General features: G+C 29.8%; 1 protein-coding gene and 1 long non-coding RNA gene across 3 annotated transcripts in view; one reads left to right on the top strand and one right to left on the bottom strand.

Moving 5' to 3' along the window:
* Positions 1-18,825, bottom strand: part of LOC142324479 (uncharacterized) — a 62,354-nt gene extending 43,529 nt beyond the window's left edge. The window contains exon 1 of the long non-coding RNA XR_012756303.1: positions 18,664-18,825. This is a non-coding gene — a long non-coding RNA (uncharacterized LOC142324479). The remainder of the gene's footprint in view (positions 1-18,663) is intronic.
* Nepl16 (Neprilysin-like 16) overlaps positions 1-21,356 on the top strand; it is a 290,999-nt gene that overhangs the window by 160,546 nt on the left and 109,097 nt on the right. The window lies entirely within an intron of this gene.

Consider the following 21,356-nt stretch of genomic DNA (forward strand, 5'->3'; position numbering starts at 1 on the left):
TTTTAGATGTAAAATTAATGGGAAATATTAATTAAAGTATTTTTATTTATTTATTATTATTATTATTATTATTATTATTATTATTATTATTATTATTATTATTATTATTATTATTATTATTATGATGATGTACCACTACTAATGCCAGTACACAGGCCAGTGGTTCTCAAACTTTCCCGAGTCGTGGCGCCTTTTTCAGTTAAATTTTTTCCATGGCGCCCTACCCTAAATGAAAATGTTACTACTTGTAAGTAAGAAATAAAAATAAATAAAACTATTTCTTTACTTTTTTAGTATTAAATAAATAATTATAAATGTCTTGGTTGAACTAATTATGAAGCTTTTACAATATTTCGCGGCGCTCCTGTGAAGAGGCCGCGAAACCCCGGGGCGCCTCGGCTCACACAGTTTGGAAATCACTGCTTTAGGACATGTCTACGGTATAATATAGAATTAATTTTAATGAACACGAGTGATTAATATTGAGAAATCTAATCACTGAGTAGTCATAAAGGAAAGAAACACTCGGTATATTCTGGTAATATTATCAGGCGAGAAATGTTATTGTCAGGTGAAATGTTGAAATTAAGACTCGCTTTGATGGGCTTTATTCTTCTTATTTACCTCAACAGTATTAATATCATTTTTTCCTCTTGAAATAACATAACAGTATATTTATTTTACTTATTTTCGTTTTTTTTTTATTTTACGAAGAACCCTTACGTGCAGAGTTAACGTATCGTATACAATAACAAAGCCCTCACTAAAATCAATTTTTGTTCGCCCTAAGACGAGACATCTCTTCTATTATGATATCTCATTTATCATTCTGCTTAATAATTTTTTTATTCAATATTTCAAGTTTTTATTTATTTATTGTATTGCAAATTTATATATATATATATATATATCCATTTTTAAAGAAAAAAATATATAAGAAGATATAGCAAAATTAAGACAACGTACGTACTACATATATATATATATATATATATATATATATATATTACATTTTATATTTTTATTACTGTCTTCATTAGACCTAAATAAATAAATCTAAATATAATAAATAAATAAATTTTGGTTTATTATTTATTTTTCGTTCTTTACTATTTCTGTCTGTATTGCGTGAATGTGAGTCAGCTGTTCATTTGTTGTATTTTCTTATATTTATTCAGTTGAAAATTCTTCTAAAATATCTTCACATTTTCTTAAATTTTATTTTTTTAATTTTCTCGCTAATTTTTATTTAAATATATATTTGAATTTATACGGATTTAAAATTGTATATCTGGAAAGCAGTAAAATTTGATATAATTTTTATCTAAATTTTTTTCATAAAAATTTGATTGGAACGCCACTAATTCAATAAGAAAAATGGTGTTTAAAATAAAAAAAAATAATTTATCAATGAAATTTGTTACTTTTTTTGTATATTTAAATATTATTATTATTATTATTATTATTATTATATTATATTTAAAATATTGTTGGTTTTTAAACGTTTTATTTTTTTTATTTATAATTATAGTTTACAAAAATATTGTTTAGAAAAAATTTCCTTGTAAACAAAATCTGTTTTTTAGAGTAATTTATTATCCAGTTTGTGAAAGATAGATGATATTTGCTTCTGTTATGTTCACAAACATATGGTGCATGTAATCATGTATTCAAGCGGCAAACTACTGATACTCAATAAAATGCATCTGTAACTAGTTCATGTAAATTCTCCCACATCTTCTTACGTAGTTATTTTTACATTTTATCTTTAAAAACCAATATGTGGCAGTCGTAAATTTTCTGACATTTAAATGATACTATACGGTAGATATTTTAAAATTTATATAAAATACTTTGTCTTAATTTTGTTATATCTTCTTTTATAAATTTCTGTTTTAAAAACAAGTATTTGGTGGTCGTAAATTTTTTATTGTTGAATTAAAAAATAAATGTTGCTTTCCTATTGAAAAAATAAATAAAATTATGAAGCAGACTAATTGTTAGTCAGCTGAATTATAATAGAAAGAAAGGCTGTAAAGTATACTTAATGTTATGAATTTGTTTTGTCAGTTCTTTATGAGTGAGTAAACGCATAAAGACACTTTATCCGGTAATATTGTTAATGGCTGTTAATAGATGGACTTTTTTTACTTTACATTTTAATTTGATATGAGGTTTTCTCAAATTGTATGTTTAAAAAGTTTATAGGAATTCGTCAAATTTTCAAAACCTTCACTGTCAATCCGATCAACTACAAAACAAATCTGTAAATATATTGACTACGGTAAAATTATTCATTGAATTTTAAATACTCAGTAATATTAGTATTTATTTTTTAAATGTATACATACATATATTTTTTCCTGATAATTACTGTTTATTATAAAGAGTACGACATAATTTCTGTGAAAATCATTGAATTAAAATAAAATAAAAGGCAAATGTTGTGTTTAGTAAGCTAAATGAATATTTCAAACGTATCCATATGTAATTTTAAGAATTAATTTTAAAATGTCAAAACATGTTTGTGTGCATATTGTATTGCTCAATAAAGAGAAAGTTGCTGTGTCCTGGAATTATGAAAGTGTAATGACTAAACTTTCTTAATTATTACTTTGTATTTTTATTTCATTATCATGTAGAAACGGATAATTCAGTAGCTAGAATAGTTTAAAAAAGGTGTTGAGAAAGATCTCCTCCAAATCAATACATCACTGCACACGTTTCAATTTATTTTAAACACTTTAATCAGTTAATATCCTGGAATGACTTGTACGTATGCCTTTATTAGGTTTTTAGTTCGTCAATTGTCCGTGATCTGTTGCAGTACACGGTTTTTTTTTCACTTCCTCCCATGTAAAGTATCTGAGAGAGTCAGATCGGGCGATCATGCAGGCCAGAAACCCCTCGAAATGATTTGTTCATTAAAGAGATTTCCGGACATTTTTGACCTTTTAGCTGGGTGGACTGTGGCGCCATCTTATTGGAACCATCCGTGATTGATTTCCATTACTGTTAACTGACTAATAAAGTTGATTAAAACAACACAGTAACGATAACTCAACTATATTTTCAAAAAAAGATTGGGCCCACAGTCCGTGTTCTTCTCACACCGAACCAGACTCCAATTTTCGCTTCGTGTAAATCATGGGGGTTAATTTTCGACCACAGTCGTGTATTTTGTAAATTAATATACCTTCCCAGATTAAATCACGCTCTTAACATGACTTAGGTACCCAAAAATATACTGTATTTAATTCAATAATCATTGTAATCATCTTATCGATGAATTTAAGATGAGATGATTTCTTGGTATTCTATTAATTGATCCAAGTAACTTCCGACGTCAACAAAATAAATTATTCATGTGCCATAATAGTACGTATAAAAGAAGAGTATATTATAAGAGTAAGAATTAATCTAATTTGCTTATGCTATCTTGGAAATATACTCAAGCTTTCCGTTTTCATGGCTTATTGAATTTTTCCCGCTTCATCGTTCGCTATATCACTTCGGTTAGGTGGTACATAATTCTAAGCTTATTGCTATATCCATAAATTAAATTTCCCTTTAATTTAAATTTCCCTTTTTCACTGTCTATAATTTGTAATTTTTTTTAACTTCACAAACTACTAAAAACACACAAATGTGAACAGATGTATTGAAAAATTCAAACGGTTAATAAATGTTAATAAACGGTTTAAATGTCTTAAACGGTTAATAGACCGTTTATGATTGGCCGATTCAATTTTTTTCGAAATGTTAATTTTGCAAATTATCGATAACAAGTAAAAGGGTTCTTGCGCGTAAAGAAATCTAATACATTTAAGTGAAAAAAAACAACATACTTTTTTTAATCTTGGAATTCTACTACGTATAAAATATATTAAATATTTTGTAAACTTCTTATAAAAATTCTCATATTTCATAAGCCTACATAACGAGAAAACAAACAGAAATTATTAATTAAAAAGTTTATTATTATAGTCAAGTTTATAAATCATGAGTTTGCAGTCATTAATTTATTTTGATGTAAAGGAAATTAATGAATGAATGAATAAACATGTATTAAAAACAAGCAAGCTACGACAACCCTTAATAAATATGAAATACAAAACAATTCACTTCTAAATTTATTTGTAATAAAATAGGTGGATGGATGCAAAATTTTATATAGATACTGCTCTTTTAAATACGAATAAACGTGTTTAATTAAGATAAAATTGAACTCTTGTAAAATAAGCAACAAATTAATTATGTCTCTTGTAGCATTTAATGTCAGTTGTTTTTACGGTCAACGATTCTATTTATTTCAGACTTCATACATTTTTTCATATTAAAAATAATAATATAAATATAATAAAAAGAATTTTAATTAAAAAATTATTACTTGAAATACATAACGCTATTTTTCATAACTCTCTTTTTTCTTTTTAACACCAACCGCGTAATTTACTTTGTAAAGTCGTGAAATTAAAATTGGTTGAAATATATTTTATATAAAAGATAAATTACTCAACATGTCAACACCAATAATGTATAATATTACAGTAATTTCATTAACTATAAAGTAAAAGAAAGGAGGTTAATATAGTTACTTTAAATAAGAAATAATCCTGATTTTTAAATTAACATATGACTTACTGTACTTAAGTGGAAGTGAAAACTTAAGTAGTATGTGTAAATCAAGACAGTTATGTAATTCAATAAAAACAAGACCACAAAAACGATACTTAGAAAAATACAACTGCTTAAAATGACGTTCCTGACAAATGTAGCTCTTTAATATAGGAGAATTAAAGAGCGTGCGAGTGACAATTTTGTATACGAGGTGTGATCAAAAAATACGGTGAATGAATTTTTCTAGCGGCAACTGCTGACGCTACATCCATATGCTGTAATTTGTCCATTAGCGTGATCAACTGGCAGGGACAAGTTGTAACACGTTCGAGCTTGCCAGTCAGCTGCCAGAGCCGCTAGAGTGAGGTTGTGTTTATCGTGTCTGTCGCGCAACATGGATTTTGAACAACGCATTACCATTAAGTTTTGTTTTAAGTTGTAAAAGAGTGCCCAAGAAGCTCACGAAATGTTAGAATCGGTGTAAAGCGATAATGTGGTAACTTTGAAGACTGTGTACAAGGGTATGACCGATTTAAAAACTGAAATGAGTCTGTTGAAGACGAGCAGCGTGCAGGACGTCCAGTAACCTCAAAAATAGTTGAAGATGTGCAAAAAGTGGAAACAATGGTTCGTTCAAACAGGCGAATGACTATTCGAGAGCTACATCTCGTACGGATCCGTTCAAAGCGAAACGACTTACGAAGAAAGCGACCAGAAAAATGGACCAATGGCTTCCTTCTTCACCACGACAACGCGCCGTGTCACACCTCGCTTCTCATTCGCGAGTTTTTGTCCGAAAAAAGTGTTCCTGTCTGTCCACATCCGCCATACTCACCGGATTTAGCACCACGCGACTTTTGGCTCTTCCCAAAAATTAAAACTGTGCTTAAAGGAAAACGTTTTTACACCATTGCTGACATTGAGAGGGCCACGACCGAGCAGCTGAAAGACGCCTTCCAGAAATGCCTCCAGTCATGGAGTCAACGTTGGGATAAGTGCATTGCTAGCCAAGGACAATACTTTGAAGAAGATTAAATCGAATTCTATGTAACCTTATTACTTTTTTAATAAAAAATTATTCACCGTATTTTTTGATCACACCTCTTATAATATTTGTAAAATATAATTTTTTTTTTTATTCAAATATTTTTAATTTATTTATATATATATATATTTATTTATTTATTTATATAGCTTATGACACACCTGGTAACGTAAGGATTCCAACGTGGGGTTATACATCTAAATCAGTTCAGTCGTTGAGCTGCTACGTGGGAAAAATATTCATACATACATCCTAAATATATTACACTCCTTTTTAAGCAGTCATGTAATAATAAGGTCCACGTCTGAGTATATCAGTTAATTTTTTGTTCTGGTTTGGTTCCATCGTGATTTTGTATTACACTAGCATATACCCCGTTTGAATTTTGAAAATCGGACGATTTTTTGCAGAGGTATTATAAGAGCACCTCATTGCACCTCCCAAAACAGCGTTCCAGGGGCATCCCATTTGTTATTAGTTGATGGTGATGATTGGTCTAGTCTTGCACGATTTAATTCTATTATTTTTGGAATATTAATTCGAATCATTCAGTTCAAACCCAGCTCATACAGTAATAGAGGCTCACAGTTAACAGTTCTTTATAGTTTGTTCTTCAATCGGCAAATCACCACTACTACATTTTATATTTTTTTTTTGTTTTCAGTCATTTGACTGGTTTGATGCAGCTCTCCAAGATTCCCTATCTAGTATCTAGTGCTAGTCGTTTGATTTCAGTATACCCTCTACATCCTACATCCCTAACAATTTGTTTTACATATTCCAAACGTGGCCTGCCTACACAATTTTTTCCTTCTACCCGTCCTTCCAATATTAAAGCGACTATTCCAGGATACCTTAGTATGTGGCCTATAAGTCTGTCTCTTCTTTTAACTATATTTTTCCAAATGCTTCTTTTTGATGTAAACAAATTATATTTCTTACTGAAGGCTCGTTTAGCTTGTGCTATTCGGCATTTTATATCGCTCCTGCTTCGTCCATCTTTAGTAATTCTACTTCCCAAATAACAAAATTCTTCTAGCTCCATAATCTTTTCTCCTCCTATTTTCACATTCAGTGGTCTATCTTTGTTATTTCTACTACATTTCATTACTTTTGTTTTGTTCTTGTTTATTTTCATGCGATAGTTCTTGCGTAGGACTTCATCTATGCCGTTCATTGTTTCTTCTAAATCCTTTTTACTCTCGGCTAGAATTACTATATAATCAGCAAATCGTAGCATCTTTATCTTTTCACCTTGTACTGTTACTCCGAATCTAAATTGTTCTTTAACATCATTAACTGCTAGTTCCATGTAAAGATTAAAAAGTAACGGAGATAGGGAACATCCTTGTCGGACTCCCTTTCTTATTACGGCTTCTTTCTTATGTTGTTCTATTATTACTGTTGCTGTTTGGTTCCTGTACATGTTAGCAATTGTTCTTCTATCTCTGTATTTGAACCCTAATTTTTTTAAAATGCTGAACATTTTATTCCAGTCTACGTTATCGAATGCCTTTTCTAGGTCTATAAACGCCAAGTATGTTGGTTTGTTTTTCTTTAATCTTCCTTCTACTATTAATCTGAGGCCTAAAATTGCTTCCCTTGTCCCTATACTTTTCCTGAAACCAAATTGATCTTCTCCTAACACTTCTTCCACTCTCCTCTCAATTCTTCTGTATAGAATTCTAGTTAAGATTTTTGATGCATGACTAGTTAAAACTAATTGTTCTGTATTCTTCACATTTATCTGCCCCTGCTTTCTTTGGTATCATGACTATAACACTTTTTGAAGTCTGACGGAAATTCCCCTTTTTCATAAATATTACACACCAGTTGGTATAATCTATCAATCTCTTCCTCACCTGCACTGCGCAGTAATTCTATAGGTATTCCGTCTATTCCAGGAGCCTTTCTGCCATTTAAATCCTTTAATGCTCTCTTAAATTCAGATCTCAGTATTGTTTCTCCCATTTCATCTTCCTCAACTTCCTCTTCTTCCTCTATAACACCATTTACTAATTCATTTCCTCCGTATAACTCTTCAATATATTCCACCCATCTATCGACTTTACCTTTCGTATTATATATTGGTGTACCATCTTTGTTTAACACATTATTAGATTTTAATTTATGTACACCAAAATTTTCCTTCACTTTCCTGTATGCTCCGTCTATTTTACCAATGTTCATTTCTCTTTCCACTTCTGAACACTTTTCTTTAATCCACTCTTCTTTTGCCAGTTTGCACTTCCTGTTTATAGCATTTCTTAATTGCCGATAGTTCCTTTTACTTTCTTCATCACTAGCATTCTTATATTTTCTACGTTCATCCATCAGCTGCAATATATCGTCTGAAACCCAAGGTTTTCTACCAGTTCTCTTTATTCCGCCTAAGTTTGCTTCTGCTGATTTAAGAATTTCCTTTCTAACATTCTCCCATTCTTCTTCTACATTTTCTACCTTATCTTTTTTACTCAGACCTCTTGAGATGTCCTCCTCAAAAATCTTCTTTACCTCCTCTTCCTCAAGCTTCTCTAAATTCCACCGATTCATCTGACACCTTTTCTTCAGGTTCTTAAACCCCAATCTACATTTCATTATCACCAAATTATGGTCGCTATCAATGTCTGCTCCAGGGTAAGTTTTGCAGTCAACGAGTTGATTTCTAAATCTTTGCTTAACCATGATATAATCTATCTGATACCTTGCAGTATCGCCTGGCTTTTTCCAAGTGTATATTCTTCTATTATGATTTTTAAATTGGGTGTTGGCAATTACTAAATTATACTTCGTGCAAAACTCTATAAGTCGGTCCCCTCTTTCATTCCTTTTGCCCGGCCCGTATACACCCACTATATTTCCTTCCTTGCTTTTTCCAGTGCTTGCATTCCAATCTCCAACTATTATTAAATTTTCATCTCCTTTTACGTGTTTAATTGCTTCATCAATCTCATCGTATACACACTCTACCTCATCATCATCATGGGCGCTTGTACGCATACAGACGTTAACAATCGTTGTCGGTTTAGGTTTTGATTTTATCCTTATTACAATGATTCTATCGCAATGCGTTTTGAAATACTCTACTTTCTTTCCTATTTTCTTGTTCATTATGAAACCTACTCCTGCCTGCCCATTATTTGAAGCTGATTTAATTATTTTAAAATCACCTGACCAAAAGTCTCCTTCCTCTTCCCACCGAACCTCACTAATTCCTACTACATCCACATTTATCCTATCCATTTCTCTTTTTAAATTTTCCAGCCTACCAACCTTTTTTAAACTTCTAACATTCCACACTCCGACTCGTAGAATGTTATTTTTTAATTTTCTGGTGACCCCCTCCTTAGTAGTCCCCACCCGGAGATCCGAACAGGGGACTAGTTTACCTCCGGAATATTTTACCAAGGAAGGCGCCTCCATGATTGCTATATGAAAATGCAGAGAGCCACATTTTCTTGGAAAAAAAGCAGCTGTAGTTTTCCATTGCTTTCAGCTGCGCAGTACTCAGAGGACTGAGTGATGTTGATAAGTCGTCCTGACTCACGCCCCTAACAACTACTGAAAGAGCTGCTGCCCTCTTTCAGGAATGATTCCTTAGTCTAGCTCTCAACAGATACCTCTCCGATATGGTTGCACCTTCGGTCTAGCTACTCTTTATCGCTGAGCACTCAAGCCCCCTCACCAACGGCAAGGTCTCATGATTCATAGAGGAAGATATATATATATATATATATATATATATATATATATATATGTATATATATACAAATTTTTGTAGTCTTTTACACTCCCGGTAACGTAAGGATTCCAATGCGTGGTCATTCATATAAATCGGTTCGGCTGTTGAGCTGCTGCGGTGAAACTATCTTATATACATACGTAGACCCTAATTATATATAATCTTCTTTTTTAGCAGTCATTTAATTATAATTTTAATACCCAAATTTATTTTTAATGTTTGATAATCTTTTCCTAATCTGAACTTATTATTGCTTGCTGATGCATTTTGTTGTGCTCTTTTGTTTATTTTTCTGAAGATTATTACAATACACATTAATATTAATTTCAACGTATAAATAACTAAAATTAAAATTTCATGAAAGAGTATAAAATAACAAATTCGTAATTCAGCACTATCGAAAGCCCACAAAATAAAGTACTGGAATAGTTGATTTCACTCTGAAAACACAAGAAGGAAAATTCCTACGTACATTGACTAAAAGCAATATTAAACTTCACAGCTGAATACTAACACGACAAACAACACTTTCTTTACATCAGTATTAAGCAAAAAAAGGTTTACGTGTATAAATTCAGTATGATCTACTTTTAAAAGCAGGTTAAGTGACTTAAAAATTGTATAGAATTCAATTTGGTAAAATAATCTTTTTTTCCTTTTTTATCCTAATTGTATTCAAATAATCATGTTGTTCACGTTTTGTTCAGTTAAGATAAAAAAAGTAATGATCATATACTCGTATTACTTTTATGACATGAAAAAACAAAAGAAACGAATAGTTGTTTGAATACAGTTATCGTGAACAAAAGTAAAAATTTTAATAAATTTTTAGTTCATTATTTGAAGTACAGGAAGTACTGTGGTCGCGAAAAATTCAGATTTTCAGATTTCAACGGAAATATCAATTTTGACCATCCCTGAATCAATTTTGTCTAAATTCAGCGTGACGTCTGTACGTACGTTGTACGTATGTACACGCATAACTCAAAAAAGTTTAGCCGTAGGATGTTGAAATTTTGGATTTAGGACTGTTGTAACATCTAGTTGTGCACCTTCCCTTTTGATTGTAGTCGACTGGACTAAAAGTGTCCAAAAAAGCCCAAAATCTAAAAACTTTGGATTTTGAACTTTTTTTTAACTGCAATAATAAGTTCTCATTGAGAGCTTTTCAACGGTATATCATAAGTGGTGCTTATTTTCATTTTTTCCAGAGTTATAGCCAAATGAAATATTTGGTTCTTACAAGCGAAAGGCGCATCGGTTCGAATCCGACTTCATCTACTTTTTTAACTTTTTTCTTAATTTAAATAAATTAATTTACTAATAATTTATTAACCTCTGATTGTAAAAAAAAAAATACAATAAATAATTATTCAATAATAACAATAAAAATACGTATGATAAAATATCAGAAGTTTTTTTAATGAAATAAAATTTTATATACTTTTTATTTTAAAAAAATGTGTACATGCAATTTAATAAGCATACAAGGAAGTCCTGTTGTGTCCACATCAGATTTTTTATTTATTAAACAAGCAGTTGGGCAGGGAGAATTAGTAATGACTAAAGCTTTACCAGGAAGGAAAGTAGGTTGATTTATTCCAGGAATGACCTAATATGTTACATATATTTCGTCACCGTCAATTTCCGGTCTTTTTTGCCAGCCACGTTTATTTTTTGTTAGTCGTTAATTAACAACATATTCTGGCTTGACAATTTAAAGTTGTAAGAAATTACAGTTTTTGTCATTACATGAACAAGAAACGAAACTGCTTATGAACAAATTTACAAAACTGTTCTGTATATCCGTAGGTTTCAGGAATATTGTGCAAAATAATTCTCATAACAAATAGGCTAAATGTCAGAAATGATTTTAAAAAATTGTTACCTTTTTTATTGTATTCTATCAATTTATATATAAATATAACGATGTCGTCTGATTTCTCCAACATTAAGGTGAACAAAGAGTGGGAACGAAAAAAGCAGAGGAAAGCGGTTAACCTGCTTTTTTTTATTGGCTCTTATCTTACACTTCTTTACTGTTTACTCTTAATTCTTATTGGTTGACTGCGTTTTTTTAGCTCAAAGTGTTTTAACTGTTTTTAAAACAATTTTTATATGCTTTGTTAATTAACATAATATGTAATTATAAACTTAATATATAATACGTAAATATGATTTTCAACATCCACATTCCAACTTTTTTTGCTGCATACTTTTTTTAATTTTAATTCTGATATAATGTTGAGATTATAGGTGGATTGTAGAAATGAAAAAAATATCGTTATACCTATAACAATATCGTTATACACATAACGAGTTGATAACTCGTCATATGATTGATTGAATTACTTTTTATCATATTTATCTAGTAAAATTATGGATAAATGTTTTGAAATATATCCTTATCCGTAAACTACATTTTATAATTAAATTTTTATTCACAATTTTTTATATAACTGAAAAATTTTAGTTTTATTTTGAATTTAGTTTTGTTTATTATAAAAAAAACTAATCATTTTTCATTATAAAATGCGGTCCAGCTTAGCAATAATAAGTAAATCACTGTGGCATTTTTAAAAAAAATTATACCTTTTTTACTTATAAAAAAACGTTGTTTTTATAACAATAACCCGTCTTAATTGTCCTTGTCTTGAATGTGTTGGTTTGTTGGTTATGTCTGTTCATCGCATATTATAAGATGTTTTAGTATATCTATTCAGTGCTTCTTTTAAATTTTTTATCTTTTAAATTGCAAACTTCCCCAGGGATTCATATCATGCGTTTTAGAGATCAGAAAGAGAAACCATAAAAGATGAGGTTTGTGGAAACCATGTTGTTGTACATCTAATAGTCTAGCTGTCTAATCAATATTCTATTCAGAAATAAGATCAATACTTGTTTGAATAACCTCTTTTTCTCTCTCTCACTCTTCCTCACCCTATCAACCCTCTCACTCGCTCTCTCTCTCTCTATCGCTCACTCTCTCTCTCTCTCTCTCTCTCTCTCTCTCTCTCTCTATATATATATATATATATATATACATATACATACAATGTATCCATATAGACCCATAACGCGTTTATTTACGGCTATGAGAGGTATTTCTCAAATGATAATATTTATAGCCTACAGTGTGTATTGTATAACGTCTCCTTATTTTCCTTCTTGTTAATGTCACGTTGACAGCTGCATTGCGGTAGTAACGTTTAGTAGTATGGGGTAACGTATTCGTATTGTCCTCTTACAATCAAAGGGTTTGTGTCCTCTGTTATTTATGAGGAAAATTCCGGTATATAACTATCAGAGTATGTCAATTTTATGGAAATAGTTACTCGTTTTATCAGAGAAACTCGTAACTATTCTCTATTCAGATAGTTTATAAATTCTAGTTTGAGGCTAAATAACTCGTAAACGACGCGATTGATTTTAAAAAATAACATATAATTATAGTTTTGTCGTTTTTAGGCATTGTGATTTTAATAAAATATTTTCAAAATAATGTTATAAAATAAAAAAATCGAGTATTATTCCTACTAAATTTTATAGCAAAATTTATTTATCTTATATAATATTACTAGCAAAGCCGAATATGCTTCGCTATTGCTAGATTTGAGTGTATACTATAAATTAAATGAACACAATTGAAAATATGATAAAACATTATAACAATGAACATTACGGAACAAAATTTAACCTTTCATTTTATCCCTTTTTCCATTTTTCCCTTTTCCAAATTTTTCCTTTCTCCCTTTTCCCTTCCTCCCTTTTTTCCTTATTTCCTTTTCCCGTATTTCCTTTCTTCCCTTTTTCCCTTTCTACCTTTTTCGGCTTTTTCCTTTTCCCGCACGTAAATTGATCCAGTAGTTTTTTTTAGTCTATAGCGAACACACATACGAACATTCCCTTTTATATATATTGAAGAAGAAAGTATATATTTTTTTCCTAAATATCTCGACACCTTAGCGGGTATTGTTTTTGCAAACATTTCTCTTTTCACATAACTAATGTATATTCTGAATAATAACCAAATCGGAACGTAAAAATGCAATTTTTCAAAATATCTCGACTCCAGCGCCACCTAACGGGTCCAAACTAATTCAGAAACCTTCGCGTGCGTGCGCACAATAACTTACCAAAGTTTCATCACAATCGGATGAATGGTATAGGAACGCGTACGGGACAAACATTCATTATATATATATATATATATATATATATATATATATGTATATAAGATAAATTGGTTTTTAATTTTTTCCTTTCCTTCTTTTTTTGATTCTGTTACCTCTGTGAAAACACACATTGTCTGAATAAAATATGCATTGTTGGATATACAATAAAATCTGGAATAATTATATAATAAAATTATATTCAAATACCACATATCGTTAATAAACTATGTTAATCTAAAATTTAAGTTAAATTTGCGTTTTTAAATGAATACATGTATGTCGAAAAGAGTGGAAAAAATTGATTCCTTAATTCCAAATTTTTGTGTTTATATTATTTTAATGATGTTTTTTTAATAATAATAAAAATAATAAGATATGTCTTTTGGTTTCTACTTTTTTTATTTGTCAAAATAGATATTTATTTTACTTCACCTAAAGTTATTAGAATAACAGCTTCTAACGAAGAAGGGTAAATGAATAAAATCTTTAGATTTGCGAACTGTTTGTTTTAGAAATATTAAAGAATCTCTTTATTTAGTAAAGCATTATGTAATCTTTTAATTATTATTTAATGTGGAAGAAATATTTACTGAAGTATAATAATGTTGGGGCTATAAGGACGTAAATCTTCCCTTATCTACTCTTCAGTATTGCTGTACTCTAGGGTATTTTCATGACCGTTCAAAATTGCCGTCTATTGATGTGGGTCATACGTTCTAATCCCATAGATTGATCTCTATAGATAACCGAGTTGGTTTTATTCAGAGGTCTAAAAGCAGTTTTTTCCTCAGTAAAATAATACAGAACTCATAGCTTGGAGTTATATAAACTGGTTGTCGTATTATTTTGGTTTGCTAATTAAATCTATTATTTTTGTGAATAGTTCATCTCGTTCAATCTGTATTGAATTATTGGGCTATACAACGAAATTCAGTCAATAAAGCGAAAACAAAAACAATGACTGACGATCCCAATTGGTATGCAAAGTTTATTCAGTCGCAAATAGTCTTTCTATATTAGCAATATCGCAAGCACAATTTTTAGAATAATGAACATAACTGACTGATGACCGTCAAGGAGGCACTTGTTTTGTAAATAAGGTATCCCAATAAAAAATAAAATCTGATTTATTTGAAGAAAAAAAGAAATTTATCAAAAGTCAAAAGTTTGGTAAAGTCTCAAATAATATACTATAGCGAACTAGTAACATATCTTAATCACCTTTATTGGATGTTCATCCTTTTTATTCATATTTCACTGCTGATTTTTGGGAGTGCTGTCTTTTAAACTCCTAATTTGGTTTTGTAGGGCAGAGATTTTATTCAATGTAATACGTCTTCAGCTGTAGGACAGCATCCTAGCTTTGATTTCTGTTTTAATATTTCAGTCTCGTGGTTTGAGAAACGTAGATAGTTAAAATGTTGGGTGTTCTAGAGTTATTATTTGGAGTTTTAACATATTTTATGTTTTAGGTATTATTTTGTTTAGACTTTATTTTAGATTTTAAGATTTACTTTCTATTTTTTGTAATCTTTGACCAAGGTTGTTTGTGTTTTCAGTCAGGTTTGTTACAATCTAGGAATTTTCGCATTACTTATTAGATTTTCGTGTTTACTTAATAACCTAGAATTCAATACACTTAATTATTATTAAATTAAGACACTAAATTCTATAAAAAATTATGATAGTATAACAATACATTAATGTAGTTTTATTACTATGAATATCACACTAAATTTGTAATTGTACAGTACAAATGAACAAACACAATGTATTTAACTTGATGTATATATGATAAAATATATTATTTAATCTTGAAAAGGATTCTAAATTCTTTCAGGACAGAGCAGTTAGAAACAGTGAAAATATGCAGCTACGGAAAGATCTTGTGGAGGCAGAATTTTATTAATATGATTCCACACATTTAAAATATGCGTAGGTTTTATTTATTTTTTTTTAAACTGTACTCATTATACTGGTAAAGTGTAATAAATGCTTTAATTTAGATGAGAGAGTTAAATTTTTTTGTATAAATGATTCCATTTTTAGAATTAATGTAAGTAATGTAATCACTTAATAAAAAGAAAATTATAATTTTTTTGATTATTATAATTGCAATCTCTAGGAACAATAAAACTCCGAAAAAAAATATTAGTTGGGGCTGGGAGGTATTTTACATTTTAAATAATTTAAAGTAGCTCCATTAGTTTTTATATTCTGGGCTACCGTAAATTTATTTCGGATACTATATTAAAATAAATTCAGTCGCTATTCCATGATAAGTAGAAAAACATACAAACTAGCAGAAAACAGGTAAAAAACCAGAAATCGGTTAATTTGCTACCACATTCAATGAAACAAAATACATAAAATAAATGCATTTAAACATTGTGTATGCAAAACTTGAACTTTTATATATATATAGATAAAACAAACGTAATCTCTTTATTTATTTTACTAATAATAACAAAACTAATTACAATAATCATACCGTCTGGTTATTTGCCTGTTCCACAATTTTCTACTCTCTTCAGCTTCCAAAAAAACTTTTAAGATCGTGATAACTTCCATTTCTATTTCATCGTCATCATCATCTGGTGTTTTGCCTGATACGGCTCCGCCATCCTTTCTGTCCCAAGCCTTCTCTTTCGTCTCCTTGTAGTTTACTATCTTCACATCATCTTTTAATTTCATTCTTATTCTTCTTCATCGCTTCCTTTCTCCTTTTATTTATCCTTCCAGTCCGGTTATTAAGATTCCATTTCTTGTGTCCATATATTCTAACTAGTTTCTGTTTTTTTGTACTTTGTGCATAAGTGCTCTTCTTTTTAATCCTGTTCCTCATTTCTGACGTTATCATTTATTTCCTCATTCCTAACTTTATCCGTCTATCTTAATTTTTCCATTCGTCTCCATATCGACATCTCACTGCAGTTCCTCTTCCTCTTTCTCATCGTCCGTGTTTCATTTCCTTAGAAGACATTTCATACGTAGCTTTTGCCTAACCTCTTTCTTAACTGTAAATCAAGTCTTCTACTACGTAATAATTTTCTTTTCTTACTGAAGGCTTCATTTGCTATCGCTATCCTTTGTTTTATTTCCATTGCGCTCTTCCAGTCAGTCTTCTATCACCATAGTTCCCAAACATTTGTAACTCTTTTACTTTTTTTATTTTCCCGTCATTTTTTTTACCACTAAATGTTTTTTATCGATTGTTTCTTTTATTTTAGTCTTTCCTAAATATATTTAAATTCCATACTCTTTCATTCCTTCCACCAGGGCTATTATCAGCAAACCTTAGGCGTCTTATATTCCGTCCTCCAATAATTATTCTTTCTTTCCTTTATTTTAATATATTCCATTTCATAATCTTCAATGTAACTGTTGCATAGTATCGGTGAGAGGCATCATTTCCTAACACCCCCACTTAGACCCATTCAGTCGGTCATTATTCCATTTACATCATTTCCATTTAGATCAATTGTCATTTTATATTTTTCTCTTTTCTGAACCTTCAGAACTCTACTGATCTTTATATTTACTGTTTAGATTAATCCTTCATCTCTCATGATATATTCCAACCGCTTAGCTTTATCTACTCTGAATAATTTTTATTAGCTTCTATTCTCATTTACTCTCCTTTTTTTTTTTTTTTTGTTACGGCCCGGAAGGACCAATTAGTCATTTATGTTTAGTCTTTCTTATCTTCCAATACTCTTTCATTTTCCTGGAAAAATCCCTTTTCCGTTTCTCTGTCCAAACCGTCCCCGTTTTCTTTTTAGGCTTTTCTGCAAATTTAACACCGGGCAAGTTGTTATAATTCCCAGATCCTGTTCTGAGATCTTGCAGTGCAATGCCTGCTTCTTTGATGTCTTCAAGCACCTCAGTGAGCCAGACTGATTGCGTTTTTAGCTTTAGTAATCTTTCCAAGAGTTGTTTACTTTTCCTTGATTCCTTCAAACGCAAGAGGTGGCCAAAGAATTTTATTCTCTTCTTTCTAATTTCTTCTGTAATTGGTGTTCTCCTCATTACTTCTTTATTTTTCTTCTTTTTTTTTGTCCAATTCATCTTCTTCCATCTCCTTAGTGATCACATTTAGAGTGCTTCCATTCTGACTTTTTCCTTTTTTTCTTTGTATCATGTTTCAAACCCACACAGTTCACTTCATAAAACGCTTCATTTCCACCTTACAAAATTAGAACTATTTCTTTTTATTTAAATTCATCCTTAACCATTGCTATTCTTGTTTTTTTTTTGTTTTTACTAAACATGGTTCCTAAACATCTATACGGTTTAACTTGTTCCATTTTACCTTTTGTTCATATAATAATTGGTTTATTATCTCCTATTTTCATTTTTTTGTAAATTAATTTTCATTCCATATTCTATCAAAGCATCTTCTAATTTTAAAATCATGAGTCGTATTTACTGGTTTTTTTCCTATAAAAAACTTTTTCATTTGCGAAAATTAATGCAATTCCGTACATTGATTTCTTTTTCTTCTTCTAGGGCAATTTTGATAATATTTTCAACATACATGTTAGAGAATTTTGATAATAGGTAGACGCCATCTCCTAGATCAAAGGACTCAGTTTGAGCATCTTTAATTTTATAGCCGTTTTCTGATTCAAGTGATTAATCTGTGTTATTTCAGTTACTCTCAGCTACTCTTTCGCTTCTTAATATCTATTAATTTATCCCGGTTTTTTACAGTGGCATGTTTTACCATTGCTAATAATTTCCATTAGAAGTAATAAATGTAAGCTTTAAAACAAGAATTTTTAATTTTTAACGCAAGATGAATAAATTGCTTGGGAAAAAATATCTTGTATTTTTATACAGAGAGATTTACACATGGAGACTATGAATTTTTTACAGTTTGAAATAGAAATAAACATAACGTCAAATGTACGATAGGGATTTCAACTGTATTACAATATATATATATATATATATATATATATATATATATATATGTATATATGAAAATGGATTTATAAATTTTTATTTAGTTAACTTTACAAATTGAAACGTAAATATGAGAATAGATTTTTTATTACTCTTATTTTCTTATCTCTTACCTTTTTCTCATCCTTTCTCTAGAAATTTTCATTCATTTTACAATCAAAACATTAATATTTTTCAACATTCTACAGTCTCTAAGTAATTGCACACTTTACTTTTGTTATAAATATGTGAGGTAAGATGTACAAAAGATGCATCTACTACAAAAACATCATAACTTTTCGTATTTTATTGTGTAGACTGTTTATTATTTCAAGTCACGTTGTCGAGAGAATAAACGTGTTGAACTTGATTACCCATGCTGCCTTATCTCGACTGAAAAATAGGCTTCTTTGAAAATTAACTTGAAAAATTATTACACTATTATTCTAACATTGTAATATTGTGCTTACATTATTCATGTCATTACATTCGTGTGATACAAAAGGTTCATAATAAACAAACTTAGAATATGTCAGTTTTATTTATTTATTATTTTTTTTGATGCTGTATTAATTCACAACAGAAGATTTGAAATTTCATTATATGCGTTTATTTGCTCTAAATTTATTCTGTTTATTATTATAAATCTTGTTTTGAGTTATAAAAATATTTAAGAAACAGAATTCTGCTTATGCGAAATAGTTAAAATCTTTATTTTTATATAACATTTTTTAATATAAGATGAAGAATTTCACAAAAATTAAAAAAAAAAATTAAATTAAATTTTTAAGATATTGCTGTTATATAAAAAAAAGTTCATTTTCTCCAATTGTATTTGTTTTTACTAGCATCTTGCGAGACACTTTGAACCGTTATTACGTAATTTTTTAGGATTAATTTATCATAACCAGGATAGTAATCTTATTTACGGATCAATTTAAAATACATGTACCTTTAAAGAGATCCGTTTTTGGGTTATGAAAATAAGAGAACGTATGAATGTATGTTCCTGTTTAAAATTCTAAAATTTTTTACAAAGAACATTCTTTATATTAACTTGATCTCTTCTTATTTATTAGAATTTTTCACAAAAATACTCTTCAAATAATTAATCATAAAAAACAAATTTATTCAAAGGGAAATTCTGATATCAGAATATTTAATCCTTCAGGAAACGCATTTGTTCTGATAAATATAAACAAAATATTTATTTATTGTAATTTTCCAAAATATTGTTTATGTTGCCAAATTAGTTGAACAGTATTCGTTAAATTTTTTATACAGTTTTTCCACTCCTGCTGGCCCGTTTTATCGATGGTTTTTAAGTATAAATTTTTAACATCATATATTTTAAAAGTAGTATTTTCTGGCTGTACGTAACTTTTAATTTGTCCCAAGTTAGCTCAAACTGGGTTGTATTCACAATGAGGGAGGTTATCGAAGTTCGGTTTTACCACTGGATCTTGCTAACTAATCAATTTTTCACATATTAAAATTATTTTGAATGTGTATAAAATTGAAAATACTGTTTTCCTTTAAATATTCGGAAAATACGCGAAATATTTTGCGATGACTGAAAGTTAAATTCATCCTCTTAAAAAATCACACCTTTTGGACTAACCAACATTTCGATATCATTCTTTTTCAAGACACGCTGGAATTTTTTTCCTTTTTACATGAACAATAAGGGGCGTTGACTAAGACTATAGCCGAATCATCTTCCAGAAGAGGTAACATGTCGCTAAAGCATTTCTCAAAAGACATGCCGTTCATCTCGTTATGATAGTCTCCTGTAGATTTAGATTCAAAAATCCAATGATGATCATTGACAAACTCGGCATCACTGGCGAAATGCGCAATTATGACACTTACTTTTACCCGATGGATAAAGGCTTAATATCGGTTGATAAGCCACACAGAAAAGCTTCTTTTGACGAACTCACAGCTTTATCTTTCCAAACGAAACTTTTCGTGTGGCCTTCGTTGACCCAAGTTTCATCCATATAATATGTTCTACGGCCTTCTTGCCTCATTTTTTTTATTTCAGTAAAGAAATGTCTTCGCCGTATAATGATATTATCCCTGTCAATTAAAACACTTTCTCGGTCCCGGTTTTTCGTATTTCAAATTCATACTTTTTTAAAATTTATAAAAAGTTGTTCTTCGGAAGTTTGGTAGGTCGTTATCAGCATTTACGGATTAACTTTGTAACACTTTGTCTATTGTAAGTAGTTCGTTTCGAAAATAAAATTCGAGTCCTTTTTTACAAATCCCGTTTTTATAGAAATTATCACCTATTTTTCAATTTACCTGCAGGGTTTTGTTTTCTTAGGAGATCGTAACTTATTAGATTAACACTAGCGAATCACTTTGTATACTTAGGCAGCACAACATCCATTTATGTTAGCGGTTTTATTAACGATATCCGAAATCAACGTCATTGTATTACTCTTTAATTCGCTTTTAAAGCATTTAAAAAAATTATGTATTTTTCCGCACAACTTAATGGCTTTTTTCACGACCTTTTATTCGGAGGGAATATCAATAATCGTGCATTCAATCAAGCTGAATTATCGGCAGTATCAGACATGGTGTCAAAATAATGATATAACTCATGTCGTATAGACAAATCAAGGATTACAGTTTCCGATAAACTTAAAAAAATGTCATTATAATAATATCAAATAACATCAGAGTAAATATATAAGTAATAGAAACGTAAAAATTGAATACGAGAACAAAACAGTGATCATATGAAGAGATCAAGGGTTTTAATAAAACTGAGAAGACATAACATTATATAAACGTTTAACTACTTGATTACTAT

Source organism: Lycorma delicatula, chromosome 5 (assembly GCF_047948215.1).
Source record: "Lycorma delicatula isolate Av1 chromosome 5, ASM4794821v1, whole genome shotgun sequence".
In the NCBI taxonomy this organism is placed as follows: domain Eukaryota; kingdom Metazoa; phylum Arthropoda; class Insecta; order Hemiptera; family Fulgoridae; genus Lycorma; species Lycorma delicatula.